The sequence below is a fragment of the Herpailurus yagouaroundi genome, unplaced genomic scaffold (assembly GCF_014898765.1).
Source record: "Herpailurus yagouaroundi ecotype Mexico unplaced genomic scaffold, PumYag 67793, whole genome shotgun sequence".
In the NCBI taxonomy this organism is placed as follows: Eukaryota; Metazoa; Chordata; class Mammalia; order Carnivora; family Felidae; genus Herpailurus; species Herpailurus yagouaroundi.
This window is the reverse complement of record NW_024420586.1, coordinates 22,929,065-22,947,879: the sequence shown is the minus strand read 5'-3', so window position 1 is coordinate 22,947,879 and position 18,815 is coordinate 22,929,065. Positions and strand designations below refer to the sequence as shown.

The window sequence follows — 18,815 nt, the reverse complement described above, 5'->3', positions numbered from 1 at the left end:
GCTTGTGTCTTTGGCTTAAGGTGCCGGAGCTGGGGTACTTGTTCTCGGTGGACTGTGGGACTCGCAGGAGGTAAAAAGCTGTGCGGCGCGGTGTGTTATTCGCAATTAACTCTAGAATCTGTGTCTCCGTCTCTGTTCGGTCTCTCTCACACGCGCGCACACACACGCGCACACACACACCCTGGTTCCGTCTGTTATTCTCACTCAACTCTAGAATCTTTGTCTCTCTGCTCTCTCACTCACACAGAACACACCCTGGTTTGATCTGTGATTCTCAGTTAACTCTAGAATCTGAATCTGTGTCTCTATTTCTGACTTCGCGCGCGCGCGCGCACACGCGCGCGCGCGCACACACACACACACACACACACACACCCCTCTCATCTCATGGCCGCATTAACTCATTGATAGTTGCTCGTGGATTTTTATTTATTGCTTGTCGTGCTCCTGGATTTTGATTCGTCTTTTTATTCCCCTCCCCCAAGGGGGGGAAAAACCCCTACCTGTATTAAAATCTGTGGGGTTTCAGCGTCGTTCGTTCACGTTCAAGATGGGAATAGGGCAGTATGATGAAAATAACCCGATCTAGCTGCTGTTTAGATTGGATAAAGCACTAGTTCATTTTAGACTTGATATTATTATTTGAAATGTACGTTTTACAACCCCGTGGAGAAAGTATCCTTTGCCTGGATCTCGCCCTCTTTTTTTTTTTTTTTCTTCCTTTGTGGTAATTGACAGAATTCTTAATTACCCAGTTAACAAAGTGGTTGAGTTGTCTTCTGATTTTAAATGGCAGATCTTGAAATGGTTGTAGGTTGGCGTGTGGATGACTCCATGTCTTTCTTTAATGAACTGATCAGAATGGTGTTCGTCTGAGACTTAGTGATTTCTCAAACCATCCGGGGAGAGGGACTCCTCAGAAATTCTCCACACAGAGGAGAAAGAACACTTTTACCTCTTGGAGCAAATATTTGGGCCACTTTTCCCCCAGCTGTCCCTGTTAGTTGCCTGGAAAAGATGCGTGGTTGATGAGTACATGGCTTATTTCTCTTTTAAGTCTACAGGTGGCAGTGTGGAAGCCAAAACGGGAGCTTCCAGAAGTGGTTTCTGAAAAATAAGAGTGAATATGCACGAGGGAGCTCGGACAGGAATCACAAAAACCGCAGGTATGTGGAACAATTAATATACCTAGCCAGCTTTGTAATTATTGCATTATCTTGACATTTACATAGACTTTCATGAAGTGAAACATACTTTGAGGTATTCTCAGAGGAGAAAACAAAGCTCATTTTATTTTAGACGATGGATTTAAATAAAATGCTGCAGGTCGGTCTGCTGCGTTACTTTTTAACTGTTCTAAAAGAAGCGTTGCTTTTCTGTTGTGGCCATGTGGCGTTTGCCTTTAACCAGTTGTTGCTGGACGCTTGCTGTTAAAAACACTTCCTGAACAAATCACCCTGTTGAGCCTACGTAACAGCTCTGCTTTTCACAAAAACTACGTCTCACTGTTAACTTGGCATACGCTTATCAGAATACCAGTGCGTTTTAAACCAGCGCCAACCCCCTTTTTAACCGTCTCGTCCTTTTTTTTTTCTCCTGCCAAATCTAACACATACGAGGTACCTTCACAATTCACCGCTTCGCTGAATGAATGGCAGGTTTAATATGGGATCAACGACCACCAAGTTCAGCAAGTTTTTCATTGTGATGCATTTTCAGAGGATTTGCCTTGATGATCGTTCAAATAGAAAGTTTTGCGTATTTTTTTTAAAGTTTATTTATTTGGAGGAAGAGAGAGTGACCATGAACGCAGTGGGGGGGGGGGGGGGGCCCCGCAGAGCGCGGGGGGGGGAGAAACCCAAGCGGGCTCTGTGTTGCCAGCGCGAGCCCGAGGAGGGGCTCGAACCCTTGAACCGTGAGATCATGACCCGAGCCGAAATCAAGAGTGGGATGCTTAACCGACTGAGGCAACCTCTGTGAAGTTTTGCGTATTAAGGCCCCTTTTCAGCAACTGGGTAGCACAGTGTTCCGAATGATAGAAGAAGTCGTGGGGGGGGGGGCATCCTTGTGGATTTTTCTTTCCTCACAATGGTGGGCCGTAGCTAATGCTCTCACAAGGAAACGAAAGTCATCACCATATTGGCTGTACGAAGGACAGGCATCAAAATGGCTGTTAGAACGAAGCTTTCTCGTTCCACGGGGTGTATGCATTCATCACAATGCCGGAATGTGGTGATGTCTTGCGATTTTTGACCTTCTGCCTTTACAGCTGAAGAGGGATTGAATTAGCCCCTGCCAGTTGAGGGTGTAAAACAAAGTCAGATGCTCTTCTCGAAGCTTAAAAAGATCAAATTGGACACTTACCAGTAGAAAGCAAATCGGGAGCTCTGACTCAGAAAGCATAGGCTAAGCTAGGGACCTAGAGGTTCCTACTGTAGAGACCCCACGGACATACGGAGTGGGTTCAGGAAACCCCGTCGTGACATTTAGGAGCACGTAAGTTTGCACTGCGTGGGACTTCGATTCGTGATAGGGCTCCGGCGCTGGGAGGTAACCAGTCATCCCCGAGGCATCTGGCACGAATAGGGTCTAATCTTCTAAGTCAGAAGGGAAAAGCGCAAACAGTTGAGATTTTATGCCTCTTTTGGATCCTACTGTTCTCATGGTAGAGACATTAGGTGCTTCAGAGATCTATCATTTTTGTGGTGTAACATGCATACAACAAATTGTAAAATGCGTTATGCTAAAGTGTACTGCTTCGTGAATTTTGACGTGTGTGCACACCCATCCATGGGAGCACCACCCAGGTCGAGATCTAGAACACTTCTAGGCGCCCCCCCCCCCCCCCCCCCAGTTTTTATCCTCTTTCCCCTTCTGGACAGTTTTGATCCCATTTCCCACCTGAAGGTAACCACATTCTGGTTTTTCTTTCACATCGTGATTTGTCAAAACCGGGGGCGCCTGGGTGGCTGGGTTAAGCGCCCGACTTCCGCTCAGGTCACGATCTCGCGGTCCGTGAGTTCGAGCCCCGCGTCCGGCTCTGTGCTGACAGCTCGGAGCCTGGAGCCTGCTTCGGATTCTGTGGCTCCCTCTCTCTCTGCCCCTCCCCCACTCACGCTCTGTCTGTCTCCCTTTCTCAAAAATAAATAAACATGAAAAGAAATGAAAAAACATCCCTCCATCCACTAGTTTTGTCTCCCATGACGCTCCACATGAATAGTGTCCTATAGAAGGGACGCTCGCGCCTGCCATTCCCATTAACATAATGTCTAGGACAGTCGTCCATGTTACTGCGTGTGGTAGTAATTCAGTCTCGTTTATTGTTGATGGGTAGTTCCGTTGTATGGGCGTAGCCGCATTTGTTGATCCACCCTCCTGTTGCATTTCTGGGTCTTCAGCGTGTGGCCAACGTTTTTCACTGCACGTACCCACTCATTTCAATTGCCAAATAGTCTTCCAAAGTGACTGCAGCAGTTTAAAGTCTACCAGTAATTGGGGTGCCTGGGTGGCCCACTCGATTAAGCTTCTGACTTGGGACCCGGTCATGGTCTCACAGTTCCGTGGGTTCGAATCCCGCGTCGAGCTCTGTGCTTGACAGCTCAGAGCCTGGAGTCTGCTTCAGATTCCGTCTCGCCCTCGCTCTTTGCCTCTCCCCCTCTCATGCTCTGTCTCTCTCTCTCTCTCTCAAAAATAAATAAACATTAAAAAAAAAATAAATTCTACCAGTAGTGTAGGGAGCTCTGTGTTTTTGCTAACACTTGGTTTTGTGGGGCCTTTTAACCTCATCTATTTTCTAAATATTTATTTTTGAGAAAGAGAGCGAGCGAGCGCATGTGCGAGCGAGTGGAAGAGGGGTGGAGAGAGAGAGGGACAGAGGATCCGAAGCAGGCTCCACATTGACAGCAGAGAACCCGATGCAGGGTTCGAACCCATGGACCCTGAGATCATGAACTGAGCCGAAGTCGGTCGCTTACCTGACGAAGCCACCCAGGCGCCCCTAACTTCAGCTGTTTTTGGTGGGGGCATTCTGGTATCTCCCTGTAGGTTTTAAAATTAAAAAAATAAATAAATAACTGTGGTAAAAACACACATAACACTACCATCCATCTCCAGAACTCTTTTCATCTTGCAGAACTGAAACTGTGCCTGTGAAACAATAAATCCGTCCCCCCCCCCCCCCCCAGCCCAAATCCCTGTTCTCTCTTCCTCCAGCTCCTGACAACCACCATTGTATTTTCCGTCTCTATGAACCGGACTACTTTAAAGGACCTCAGATGAGCAGAATCATAGAATATTTGTTCTTTTTTAACCGGCTTCTTTTATGTAGCATAATGCCCTTAGGATTCATTCACGTTGGGGCGCCTGGGTGGCTCAGCTGGTTAAGCATCCGACTCTCTTGATTTCGACTCAGGTCATGATCTCACGGTTTGGGAGATCGAGCCCCGCCTCTGGTTCTGTGCCCACCGCGCAGAGCCTGCTTGGAAGGTTCTCTCTCCTCTCCCTCTGCCCCTTCCCCCACTTGTGCTCTCTTTCTCTCTCAAATAAATAAACTTAAAAACAGAGTCATGTTGTAGTATGTGTTAGAATTTCTTTTTAAGGCTGAATAATATTCTGTACACCTATACCCCATTTTGTTTAGCCACTTGTCTGTCCGTGGACACTTGTTTGCTGCCCCCTTTTGGCCACTGTGAATAGTGCTGCTCTGAACATGGGTGTCGAAATATTTTGAGACCCTGCTTTTCTATTTTCTGGAACTGTGTGTAGGGGGTTCTGGTTTCTCCTCATCCTTGCCAACTTCTCTTCTCCTGTCTTCTCTCCTCTCCTCTCTCTTCTCCTCTCCTCCCCTCCCCTCCCCTCCCTTCTTTTTTCTTCTTCCTTTCCTTTCCTTTTCTTCTTTTTTTTCTCTTTTCCCTTTTCTTATCTCTTCTCTCCTGTTCTTCCTTTTCTTTTCTCTTTTTCCCTTTTCTTCTCTCCTTTCCTTCTCTTCTCTTGTCTTCTCTTGTTTATCTTGTCTTCCTGATAGGAGTCCTCCTAATGGGTGTGAGTTGGTCCTTACTTATGGTTTTAATTTATGTTTCCTGATAAGTAATTTTAAGTGCCGTTTCATATACTTGCTGGCACCGCAATATCTTTGTGGGAAATTTCTATTAAAATGTTTTGGCCGATTTTGATTTTGGTTTTGATTTCTTTGTTTGAGTCCTTTCATATTCTGCATAGGAGTCTTTCGTCAGGTATGCATATCACAGATATTTCCTCCCAGTCTGTGGCTTGCCTTGTCACTCACTGTCTTCATGCTATCTTTGGATGGTTTTTAATGAAGCCCAGTGATTTTTTTTTTTCCTTTTATGGCTGTTGCTTTTTGTGTTCTGTTTATAAAATCTTTGCCTGCTTTGGGGTTATTTTTTAAAGCCTCTCTTTTAGTTCTTTTTTTTTTAATTTTTTTTTTCAACGTTTATTTATTTTGGGGACAGAGAGAGACAGAGCATGAACGGGGGAGGGGCAGAGAGAGAGGGAGACACAGAATCGGAAACAGGCTCCAGGCTCTGAGCCATCAGCCCAGAGCCCGACGCGGGGCTCGAACTCACGGACCGCGAGCTCGTGACCTGGCTGAAGTCGGACGCTTAACCGACTGCGCCACCCAGGCGCCCCTCTCTTTTAGTTCTTGAAAATACATGAAGGCAATCTGTTTGGAAAATGCAGTATATTACTTATAAGCTTATTTCAAATAAGTGCCCTAAGAATGAAAGTTGGTAATGGTCTTTGCTGCAGCAGGTGCCAGAGAAGGGGTTTGAAAAGGTGTGTTTTTGAGTAAGATACGTGGACACAGATGCTGTTACTCAAGTGGTCCCTGCTCCGGTCTCCCCGTGACACTGATTATGTCCTCAGGACCCCTCTGGAGTCGGAAGTACCCTAGGGAAGAGCCTGGTGATGACTTAGCTAGAGGAAAGAATGTGGCAAAATGGATGACGATCCATTTTTCCGTAATTCATAATCCATACTGGCTGAATGATCCTTCCCCTCTCCTTTCCTTTCCTCCGCAAGGAAGGTTGCTCTGTTTGATCTCCCTTCTTTCCTTTGCCCCTGAAATAGGAATGGCCCTCAGGATTCTGCCATTCATTAGCTTTTTCTCTTCTCCACCTGTATTTTGTTGCCTCAGAGCCCTGTGTTCAAGTTCACTCTCAGGCCTTGAGTTGCCCCTCTCCCTCTGCCCCTCTGCCCTCTGTTCTGAAGACTCCCCAGGTCTTGGGGCGCCTGGGTGGCTCAGTCCGTTAAGCCACCGACTCTTGATCTCAGCTCAGGTCATGACCTCCCGGTCCGTGAGTTCGAGCCCCACATCGGACTCTGTGCTGACAGCACGGAGCCTGCGTGGCATTCTGTCTCCCCGCCCCCCCCCCCCCCATCGCGCCCACCTCTCAAAATAAATAAACCTAACAAAAAGCAGACTCAGGTCTTTATCTCCTACTCCCACCTCCTGGCCTTCCACAGAAGGTCTGGATCTATATCCTTATCTGCCTCCTGGACGGCTCCCACGGGATATCCTGCAGGTGCCTTTGTAAAGCACACGTGTTGCTCTTCCTGCTTTCCTGCCTTCGTGAATGTATTTACCATTAATCCAGGATCCCAAAGTAGAAATCCTGGCCCTGTCTCCAGCCTCCTGCGCAACTCCTATCCCTCTCACAGCCTATATTTAGTTTGGTTCAGGTCCCCTTTGGGATCGCAGTTATAGCCTTCCGACTGATCTCTCTGATTCTTCCCCTTGCCTCTAACCCCCCACCTGTCATCAGCTTTCCTTCCCCCAAACGCAGGTTTAATCGTGTCATTTCCTACTTAAGAATGATTTGTAGCTCTCTACGGCCTACAAGAGGCATTCACATTCCTTCGCCTTCAACCTTCTTTTCCTGTTCCATCGTCTGCCGTTTCCTCCCCGCACTCCATCTGTCCTAAACTATTTTCCATTCCTAGAACATTCCTTGAGTTCTCTCCTCAAGCATCTGTGCTTTCTGCACGTGCTGTTTCTCCTCTACTTCTGACGCCCATTCCTATCTGCTGGTGACTTCCCATTTTTTGCTTTAAAGTGTTGTGTTTATTATTTATTCTCAGAAAGACAGAGAGAGTGTGAGCAGGGGAGCGGCCGAGAGAGAGAGAGAGAGAGAGAGAGAGGGAGGGGGAGGGAGAGAATCCCAAGCAGGCTCCACCCTGGTAGCCACGCTAGATCCCGGGAACCGTGAGGCCACGGCATGAGCCGAGATCAAGAGTTGGACGCTTGACTGACTGAGCCACCCAGGCGCCCCTACTTTTTCTTGAAAAACTGGCTCCCGTGTGACCTTTTCTTTGAGGGAGCCCTCCTGTCCTCTAAGTAGATCGTGTTATTCACACTTCTTTTAGGGTTGTTAGAGGGGATGCCAAACTTTGGCACCATTGCGTGTTAATCTTGGTGGTGTCCTCCGTGATTACCGAGAGTAGTACTTCCAATGTGAAGGCATTTAACACTTGCTCACTGAATGAATCCTTTCTTTACTATAGCAGTTAGCTTTTGCTGCTTAACAGAACACCACAATATGGGTTTAGTCAGTGGTTTCAAGCCACCCGCATTGTCATTAGTTAGCTCTTAGGTCAGTTGGCTATTTGGACGGGACTCCGCTAGGCAGTTCTTTGGATCTGGGCAGGTTTTCTGCCGGGTGGGTTGGGGGCTGGCTCTTCTAGGATAGCTTCAGCTCCAGCCCCATGTTTTTGTGGTTTTTTTCTTTTAATTTTCTTTCTTTCTTTCTTTCTTTCTTTCTTTCTTTCTTTCTTTCTTTCAAGTAATCTCTATGCCCATTGCAGGGCTCGAACTCATGACCCCGAGATCCAAGAGTCCAGGAGTCACATGCTCTTCCGACTGAGCCAGCCAGGTGACCCCCCCCTGTGCTTTTTATTTTTTATTTATTTTTTTAACATTTATTTATTTTTGAGACAGAGAGAGACAGAGCATGAACGGGGGGAGGGCCAGAGAGAGAGGGAGACACAGAATCGGAAGCAGGCTCCAGGCTCTGAGCTGTCAGCACAGAGCCTGATGCGGGGCTCGAACTCACGGACCGTGAGATCGTGACCTGAGCGAAGTCGGACGCTCAACCCACTGAGCCACCCAGGCGCCCCCCCCCCCCCCCGCGCTTTTTTTAAAAATATCTTTTAACCAGGCTAGCTCGGGCTCGTTCGCACTGGGGGTGTTAGGGTTCTAAGAGGGCCCAGGTATGCAAGGTCTCTTGAGGCCTAGGCTTGTAACTGCCTCCAGGTTACTTCCTCTGAATTCTGTTAGCCAAAACGAGTCCCAGAGCCAGGGAGGTGGCGAAATAGCTTCTGTCTCTTGAAGGCAGGAGCTCCGTCATGCTGTAAGGAGCACGGATAGAGGAGAAATATTGCAGCCCTTTTTGCGAGTAACATACTGCATTTACCTAGAAGCAGGAATATGAGATACGACCAGGTGTGGTCCAGAGGGTTGGAGGGAGGATGGTTTTAACCCCAAGTGCATCCAATCGCATCTAAGAGGAGCCCAACTAAGATGGCCCCGTGTTTCCTAGCGTGCTCTTGATTCTCCCCTCAAGTCCTCTGTCCTTATCCTTTCAACCAAAGCATATTTGAGACAGCCCCAGTTTCTTTTTGGCCTTGATGAGGTACCTTTGATGCTGTAGGATGGGCAGATTGCTCTCGGTGCGGGAGAATGGACAAGCATCTCTCTGTTTCCTCTGTATTCTGGAAGCCGCTGTAGATACCCTTGGGCATTGGGGACCTTCTTGTTACGACGCATCCTTTAGTGTTTGCCATCGATTTGTCTCTCACATCCCATTTATTTATTTATTTATTTATTTATTTATTTTAGATTGTTCAGTTTCTTTTTATTTTTTTATTTTTTAAAATTTTTTTCAATATATGAAGTTTATTGTCAAATTGGTTTCCATACAACACCCAGTGCTCATCCCAAAAGGTGCCCTCCTCAATACCCATCACCCACCCTCTCCTCCCTCCCACCCCCCATCAACCCTCAGTTTGCTCTCAGTTCTCAACAGTCTCTTATGCTTTGGCTCTCTCCCACTCTAACCTCTTTTTTTTTTTTTCCTTCCCCTCCCCCATGGGTTCCTGTTAAGTTTCTCAGGATCCACATAAGAGTGAAACCATATGGTATCTGTCTTTCTCTGTATGGCTTATTTCACTTAGCATCACACTCTCCAGTTCCATCCACGTTGCTACAAAGGGCCATATTTCGTTCTTTCTCATTGCCACGTAGTACTCCATTGTGTATATAATTTTTTTTTTTCAACGTTTATTTATTTTTGGGACAGAGAGAGACAAAGCATGAACGGGGGAGAGGCAGAGAGAGAGGGAGACACAGAATCGGAAACAGGCTCCAGGCTCTGAGCCATCAGCCCAGAGCCTGACGCGGGGCTCGAACTCACGGACCGCGAGCTCGTGACCTGGCTGAAGTCGGACGCTTAACCGACTGCGCCACCCAGGAGCCCCTCCATTGTGTATATAAACCACAATGTCTTCATCCATTCGTCAGTTGATGGACATTCAGGCTTTTTCCATAATTTGGCTACTGTTGAGAGTGCTGCTGTAAACATTGGGGTACAAGTGCCCCTATGCATCAGTACTCCTGTATCCCTTGGGTAAATTCCTAGCAGTGCTATTGCTGGGTCATAGGGTAGGTCTATTTTTAATTTTCTGAGGAACCTCCACACTGCTTTCCAGAGTGGCTGCACCAATTTGCATTCCCACCAACAGTGCAAGAGGGTTCCCGTTTCTCCACATCCTCTCCAGCATCTATAGTCTCCTGATTTGTTCATTTTGGCCACTCTGACTGGCGTGAGGTGATATCTGAGTGTGGTTTTGATTTGTATTTCGCTGATAAGGGGCAACGTTGAACATCTTTTCATGTGCCTGTTGGCCATCCCGATGTCTTCTTTAGAGAAGTGTCTATTCGTGTTTTCTGCCCATTTCTTCACTGGGTTATTTGTTTTTCGGGTGTGGAGTTTGGTGAGCTCTTTATAGATTTTGGAGACTAGCCCTTTGTCCGATATGTCATTTGCAAATATCTTTTCCCATTCCATTGGTTGCCTTTTAGTTTTGTTGGTTGTTTCCTTTGCTGTCTCACATCCCATTTAAAAGGCATTTGGGGGGGAAGAGAACGTCAGGAAATGAAAAGACGTCTGACTGATGGCGGCCGTTCACGTGTGAAAATTGAAGATCTTATACAGAGAAATGGTCGTAGTTTACCTGGTCATAACGTGTGTGTGCTTTTCCAGCTGCTATGAACGGAATATTCAGAGTGGAAACATGAGTTTAAAGTTTTCTGGTTTGCTACCTGTTAAAGGATTCTTTTCAAGGACTCTCATACATTATAAGAAAGTGTAGTTACAATATATGGGCAGGAGCTTAGTTGAAATCTACATGAAATGTTTATTAGTAAATATTCTGAGAGAAACATATATGAAGTGACCCTGACTTTCCAGAAGTGGTAGAGTCACCTTGGGTCAGTTTTGAGTTTTTCCAGAACTTTGTTATAGTACAAATCGGTATGTTTCAGTAGAGCCGGTGGAAGGAAAGAAAACGGATCTAAATTTTTCCTCATTCAAGCCCATCTCTACTGATCCCGGAAGTACAGATGGACCGAGGAGTGACCAAAATGCGTAAAATAAGGGACACTTGAAGGGCCTCGAGACCCCCTTTGGACCTCTTTCTGACCTTGTACAGGTGTTTTGCCTGCCTATGCCACTCCAGATCGGCTACTGACACAGTTAGAGGCATGAAACATCCACAACACGAGTAATCCTCTGTCAGAATGACAGATGTGTTACTATTTATGGGGAAAATAGAACTTTCACTTATGTTAAACAAAATCTTCTTAAAATTTTTTCTCAGGGCATGCTTCTCCTTTTATTTTGTAGAGAACAAAAGACACCGCTCACTATATTCTGTTTATAAGTCAATTTCTTCCTGGATCTCTGTATCGCATTCGCTGTTTATTTAAAATAACGTAAATTCGAGGGGCTGTAGTTCCATTATTTTTAGAAGACCGTGCCTAGTTTGAGTTAGAAAATGGTTATTTTTCACTGGTAACAATTGAGCGAGGGAAGGAGTTTTAACAGACTGAAATAGGATCCTCATTGAGATAGGTGTTTGTTTTTTGTTTTCTTTTTGAAACAAGTAACTCATTTTTATAGTGTAGTTTTTATTAAAATTTTTAATGTTCACTCATTTTAGAGAGAGAGAGAGAGAGAGAGAGAAACAGAGAAACAGAGCGGGAGCAGAGAAGGGGCAGGGAGAGAGGGAGGCACAGAATCCGAAGCAGGCTCCAGGCTCTGAGCTGTCAGCACAGACCCTGACACGGGGCTTGAACCCACAAGCTGTGAGATCGTGACCTGAGCCGAAGTTGGACGCTTAACTCACTGAGCTGACCAAGCGCCCCTATACTGTAGTTTTAATTTTTTTTAATGTTTTTATTTATTTTTGAAGGACAGAGAGACAGAGCATGAGCAGGGGAGGAGCAGAGAGAGAGAGGGAGACACAGAATTTGAAGCAGGCTCCAGGCTCCAAGCTGTCAGCACAGAGCCCGATGCGGCGCTCGAACTCACAAACCATGAGATCATGACCTGAGCCGAAGTTGGACCCTTGACCGACTGAGCCACCCAGGCCCACTTCTATTCTGTAGTTTTAAAGAAATGTTTATTTATGAGAGGGATAGAGAACAAGTGGTGGTGGAGGGATCAGGGAGAGAGGAGGACAGAGGATCCAAAGCGGGCTTTGTGCTGACAGCTTAGACCCTGACATGGGGCTTGAACTCATGAACCGTGAGCTCATGACCTGAGCCAAAGTTGGATGCGTAACTGACTGAGCCACCCAGGCGTCCCTCATGTCTTGTTTTTCTAAGAGCTAGTTTGATAATCTAGACAAGAGTGTAAAATATCTTATACACTATATTCCTGACATGTTGCGTAATGTGAATTCTCCTTCATATTATGTTTACTGATGTATAGATACGTCAGTATAGTCTATATATACTATACTATGGGCGTGTGGGTGGGGGAGAGACAGGCAGAGAGTGGGGTGGAGAGAGAGGGAGACAGAGAACACACATCCTCCTGCATGAGGTTAAAACAAAAGCTGTACAAAAATCATGAGTAAGCATAGAGCTGATATATTCAAACAGCCACATAGAACAGTGACTTGAGCTTTATCACGGATTGTTAATATTTGCATTGGAGAAGGTTATGCTAGGGAAATGACTAAGGAATTCAAGGTGATAGTTTTAGGAGGAGCCTCAGACGCCACACTGAATGGTGTTACGGGGCACACTGTTGGCTTTTCAGTGGGGATTTAGAAACATACACATTTAATATGAACTAGATGGCTGGGGACGCCTGGGTGGCTCAGTGGGTTAAGCGACCAGCTCTTGATTTTGGCTTAGGTCATGATCTCACGGTTCGTGAGGTCGAGCCCCAGGTTCTGTGCTGATAGTACGAAGCCTGCTTGGGATTCTCTCTCCCCCCCTCTCTGCCCCTCTGCTTGTGCTCTGTCTCTGTCTCAAAATAAATTAAAAAAAAAAAAAAAAAAGATAAACTAGATGGTTAATCAGTCATCCTCCTGTCCTTTGAATACTAATCCGCGCGTTGGAAAATATTTAAAATGACCTCCCTGTTTTGTAAAAACCATGTTTTTGTTCCTGATTAACGATGGCAAAATTTTCTTCTTGTTATGCCAGCTGTCAGTATTTGGAGCACAGAGGTTGGGATCTCGGGCCCAGCGGTGGGTGAGGGAGGGTGTTGGACTGTGTTTTGACAAATGAACACAAACGAAAACGTGGCGTGTATTTGATCAGGAAAAGGTAACGGAGGAAAGCGCAGTAGAGTCTTCGTCAATATCCTAAAGAGGAAGAGGTACGGCTGCTTTAGCCAATCACAGCCTCAGATTTAACGGATGCGAAGTAAAAAGCCATGTGCGCCGAGGCGACATTTTGTGCTCTGGTGGTAAGGAACCCATGCAGAGGGTCGGCTGTTGTCTTTTCTTTACCTCCAGGGACGGCAGTGATCGTCCCTGGCCACACCTCTCTTGGTCTCTTTGACACGTTTTTCTGCTCTATCTGTGAACATCAGGTTCACAGAGTGTGACCTAAGTCAGTGTGCGTGTGTGTGTATGTGTGTGTGTAGGAGCTCTTCCCAGTGATAATGCTGGGTCTCCATATCTCCATGGTCCGTGAATGAACACCTAGGGTCTTGTATTTTGCATCACCAGCAGTGACTTTCCATCACTGTTCGTGAAACTGTATATTCGTTAAAATCCATGCATTGCAGCAAGGGTTTTCCCCTTGGATTCGATTTGACCTCAGACTGGCCTGGTGCTAGAATCAGAAGTCAGGAGGCTGCCGTTCAGGTTTCTGGTCAGCTACTAAAGAGCTGTGGGGGTTGGGTACATCATTCTTACTGCTCTGGGCTTTGGTTTTGTCAGTTTTTTAACATGAGGGTTGGGCTGCTTGTCTCTAGAGTCCCGTTTTCCTCTGCTACTCCGTCAGCCTTCATGCCATGGTTGTGGTTTTTTTTTTTTTTTTTTCCTGATGTCCTTAAACTCTACCATGAGACTATCACTGGGATTGAAACATGTTGATCGCCTGAAATGAGGAGTTCCGTTACGATACGGTTAATGAACTGAGATCAGTGGCCAGGTAGAGACCAAGAGGCAACCATTCGAATTTATGTCACGGCGGAGTTTTCCTGTACTTGGTCAAGAGCAGAGTGATTACGACCCTATTAGAGAATGTCAACTTTATTGTTGAGTTAGGGTACCCCTCGCACTGCCCTCTTTATTATAACCTCTCCAACAAGAAGAAGGTTAAGTTTTAGTGGACTGCATGTGGGGGTTGCTACATGAGTTTCCGTAGTGCTTGCCATGTTTTTGTACTAAGCATTTGACCTTCCCAAGTCCACGTGTGGTTTTTTTTCTCCCTTATGTTTAACCTGGCTTTGGTTTGTGGAGTTTCTGGAACTTGAAGGTTGAGGTCTTTCATCAGTATTGCAAAGTTCACAGCCATTTTCTCTTCAAATACTGCTTCTGCCCTGTTCTGTCTCTTACTCTCTTCTGTCTCTCCAATTATGTGGTCAGGAGAGCTTCTCGTGTTCCTTATGATCTGTTTAGCTTTTCCTTTCCCCTTTTCTACTTTAAAAAATTTTTTAATTTCTTTTTTAAGTGATCTCTACACCCACCGTGGGGCTTGAACTCACAACCCCGATATCAAGAGTCCCACACCACCAACTGAGCCAGCCAGGCACCCCGCCCCCCCGACCTTTTCTGTTTGGGTTTTAATAGGGTTGCCTTCCATTAACTTTTATTTATTATTTACTTGTCTTTTTATTTATTTTTATTAAAAATTGTTTAATGTTTATTTTTACATTTTATTTATTTTGATTTATTAAAATTTTTTTAATGTTTATTATTGAGAGAGACAGAGTGTGAGCAGGGGAGTGGCGGAGAGAAAGAGAGACACACACAGAATCCGAAGCAGGCTGCGGTCTCTGAACTGTCAGCACAGAGCCCAGTGCGAGTCTTGAAACCACAAACGGCGAGATCATGACGTGAGCTGAAGTCAGACGCTTCACTGACTGAGCCACCCAGGCGCCCCAATGTTTGTTTTACTTTTGAAGAAGAGAGAGACAGAGTGTAAGCAGGGGAGGGCAGAGAGAGAGAGAGAGATGGTATTAGAGTGTGAGCAGGGGAGGGGCAGAGAGGGAGACACAGAATCTGAAGCAGGCTCCAGGCTCCGAGCTGTCAGCACAGAGCCCGACGCGGGGCTCGAACTCAGGAACCGCGAGATCATGACCTGTGCCAAAGTCGGACCTTACCGACTGAGCCACCCAGGCGCCCCTAGATTATTTTTTTTACATAGATTCTAGTTCTTTTTTGAAATTCTCCATTTTTTCATCCATTTTTTTTCCTTTTCTTTGACCAATTAATCCATTACTTTAAAGATTTTGTCTGCTGAATCCCATAATCTGGATCATCTTCGAGTCTGCATCTCTTATCTTTGTTTTCTCTTGAACGTTGGTTATGTTTTCTTGCAATTTTTCTCCTGTCTGCTTCTTTTTCTACCAGACCTGGTTCTTCCGGGCTTTTAACTGAAACCCTAGAAGATCTTTTGTCTTCTTGGCCCTGACAAACTGTGGGAGATTAAACTTTGCCCTTTGGGGGTCTTGTGCTTAGCCTCCTGTCCCCTTGACTTTTAGTCTCTTTTTTTTTTTTTTTTTTATTTTGGGAAAGAGAGCACGCACGTGTGTGCACGCGTGTGCGGGGCAGGGAAGGGCCAGAGAGAGAGGGAGAGGGAATCTGAGGTCATGACCGGACCTGAACTCAAGAATCGGACACTCAACCGACAGAGTCACCCAGGCGCCTCCTGTCCCCTTGGTTTTAAAGTCTTGCCACTGTTTTGAGGAGAAACCTGGTGATGTACTCGAGGGAGCCCTCTTCCCTCAGTAAAAATGTCGTCTCTGAAACACTGAAACTGGAGACTTCACTCTCCCTTTTAATGGCCTTTGGCCTCCCATCGCTGCGTCCTTCTTAGAGCTGCGGAACTCACAAATGTGGGTATTTCCCATTTGTCCCAGGAGCCTACATTAGCGTGTCCGCCAAAAAGCTTTGCTGGTTTCTTTGGCTCCCTAGAAATCTCTCTAAGCAAATCTCCTCAGCTCCCAGGGGCTCCGAGGGAGGGAAATCCTCAGAAGGAAGGGCTCCCTTCCTTTGACATTCTTGACCTTGAATCCTTTAGTGGCTCACGGAAGCCTCCTACTGTTTTTTTCTACCTAAAACCTATAAGGTGGGAGGGGCAGTTTCATACTCTCCATCATCTTCATGTCCTCTGTTCTCCTCGTGGAGTCCTCAGTTTACGCTTTCAACATTTTTCAGCTTCGTGATAAAACTAATGTTGCCCCTGAAGCAACTAATGTTGCCCCTGAAGAAAATGGCACCTCTGAGACAATACGGTCTTCTTCAAAATATTTTCATTTCAATTCTTTAGGTTCCCAAGTTTCGTTTATCCAGAAAACACTTTTCTTAGGTAGAAGATGGTAATGGAGGCCGTTTCAGTTGATTTAACGTCCTCTCAGACGGGTTCCTTATCGGATACATTTCCTTCTCTTTTGTCCTAAAACGAGGCATGACTCATTACAAAGCCTGCCATTTGTGGGGGAGAATTTGTTCCAGAGAATTTGAGGACCATTAACAGGCAGCATCCATATGGTTTGCACATGTAGAAAGGAGAGGACGGAGCCCCTCAAATTATTTAAATTGGAACCATTTCAGTGTTAAGGAGGAGTTTCTGTTGTTAACTTTTCTTAGAAGCTGGGTAAGACCTGGCCAGCGCCGAGAGCCCCCAGGCCTGGCAGGAGCCCGGAGTTCTAGTACTTGTCCCAGGGGGAGGCCTCTGTTTTCACCTCCTGAGAATGTGAGGACATTGGAACAGTTGAACCCCAGTCCTTTCCATCTCTGCCCTTTGGATTCCAGTCGTCCATCGCTTGGAAATTAAGGCTGTCCTTGAATTTCAGTCGATTGAAAGGATCAAACTCTGCAAATTTCTTTTGACTCACACATTTTCTGTGTTTGTGACACCAAGTGGGAAATCCCAGATGCTGTGTGTCAGGGTCAAGAAACTATTTTTTTTTTTTTTAAGTTTTATTGATTTATTTTCGAGACAGGGAGCAAGAGAGAGCTCACGCGCGTGCGTGCACGAGTGGGGGAAGGGGAGAGAGAGAGGGAGAGGGGCTCGAACTCACAAACTTTGAGATCATGACTTGAGCTGAAATGGAGACTTGGATGCTTAACCAACTGAGCCACCCAGGCACCCCAAAACTATATATTTAAAAAAATTTTAATGTCTATTTAGTTTTGAGAGAGAGAGAGAGAGAGAGAGAGAGAGAGGGAGAGCGCGGGGGAGGGGCAGAAAGAGAGAAGGAGACACAGAATCCGAAGCAGGCTTCAGGCTCTGAGCTCCGAGCTGTCAGCACAGGGCCCGACGCGGGGCTCGAACTCACGAACCGCGAGATCATGCCCTGAGCCGGAGTCGGACCCTTAACCGGCTGAGCCACCCAGGAGCCCCAGGATTTTCTATTTACATAATCGTGTCACCTGCAAAGAGATAGTTTCTTATGTGAAGGTGCTTTATAAACAGTAAAGAGCTGTAAAAACATCAATTATCATTAGGGCTGTAATGACACATCCCGTGTCGGCAGTAACCATCTGTTTGTTGTGGCTGTCACTATTAAAAGCGAGATGTGAAATCAGCCCAAGGGTATTTAAATTATAGGCACCTTGACTTTTGTTCCCACTTCAGTTTTTTTCGGGGGGGGGGCGCCGGGGAGCGAGGAGGGGGTGGGTAGGTGAACCACGAGCAAAAGTATAAGCTCTCTGCTTGAAACCATTGAAATGTAGAGCTTGGAGGGGGCAGTGGGATGATTTTAGCAAGTCCCCCTCTTTGAAAGATGCCCTTGAAGAAGTGTAACTGACTTACCGAGGGTGACTGAGCCGCTTCAAGGTAAAACCACAACTGAGACTGTTACCTGTTTAAACCCAGATCTGTGCAGTGACTTCGGCGCTTTTGGCCAAGGACCCCAAGAGGTTTTTCTTGGCTTTCAAACCTTGAGATTCTGCTTTCTCGTCTTCCCCCTAACTTGCATTTATTTATGATTTAAAAAAAAATTTTTTTTAACGTTTATTTCTTTTTGAGACACAGAGAGACAGAGCATGAACGGGGGAGAGTCAGAGAGAGGGAGACACAGAATCTGAAACAGGCTCCAGGCTCCGAGCCATCAGCACAGAGCCCGACGCGGGGCTCGAACTCACAGCCTGCGAGATCATGACCTGAGCCGAAGTTCGGCCGCTCAAGCGACTGAGCCACCCAGGCGCCCCTTATTTATGTATTTAAAAATGCTTTTTCTTTCTTTATGTGAGAGAGAGCATGAGAGGGGGAGGGGGAGAGAGAGAGGGGGACAGAGGACCCGAAGCGGGCTCTGCGCTGACAGCAGTGAGCCCGGTGTGGGGCTCGAACTCACGCAACGTGGGATCACGACCTGACCTGAAGTCGGAGGCTCAACCGACCAAGCCGCCCAAGCTGCCAGTAAAGTTTATTTTTGAGAGAGAGAGAGGGAGAAGAGAGTGCGCAAGCGAGTGGGGGAGGGGAAGAGAGAGAGAGAGAGAGAAAGAGAATCCCAAGCAGGCTCTGTGCTGTCAGAGCTGAGCCCGACTCGGGGCTCCGTCTCATGAAACGATCATGAGATGTGACCTGAGCTGAAAGCAGGAGTCAGAGGCTGAACCGAGTGAACCCCATTAAAAATGAAGTCTCGCCTTGAAAGGTGAAAGTTGGAGATTTCATTGGCAGTTCATTGAAGCCGTCTGACACGGGAACAGACCTGTGGAAAACAGAGGACAGACCGTTAACTGGAAGTCGAACAAAATCTTGACTATATTTTGGTCAGTTTCCTTTCTGTCTGTCTTCCCCCTGTGCGTGTGTCTGTTGCGGTGGACCCACAGCCGCAGGCGTGGTTTTGTGGGTTTTGTTTTGTTTTGTTTTGTTTTGTTTTCGTTTTACATCATGCATCCTTCCATATCATGCGTCTCTGATAATGATTATGTTTAATGGACCGTAGGTCGTTTCCAAATTTTTTTTTTTTTTTGTATTCTTACAAATAATGCTGAAAGAACAGCTTCTGCCAGGAGCACAACCCAAAAGCACGATGCCGTGTCTGCTCGCATTAGTCAACGTGTGTCATAGGGCCGAACCCAAAGTCAAGTTAAGTGGGGAC

The 18,815-nt window shown here is 46.3% G+C and overlaps 1 long non-coding RNA gene across 1 annotated transcript in view; it reads left to right on the top strand.

Annotated features, from left to right (window-relative positions):
- LOC121025974 (uncharacterized) overlaps positions 1-18,815 on the top strand; it is a 40,438-nt gene that overhangs the window by 1,173 nt on the left and 20,450 nt on the right. Inside the window, exon 3 of the long non-coding RNA XR_005788219.1 lies at positions 1,058-1,166. This is a non-coding gene — a long non-coding RNA (uncharacterized LOC121025974). The remainder of the gene's footprint in view (positions 1-1,057; positions 1,167-18,815) is intronic.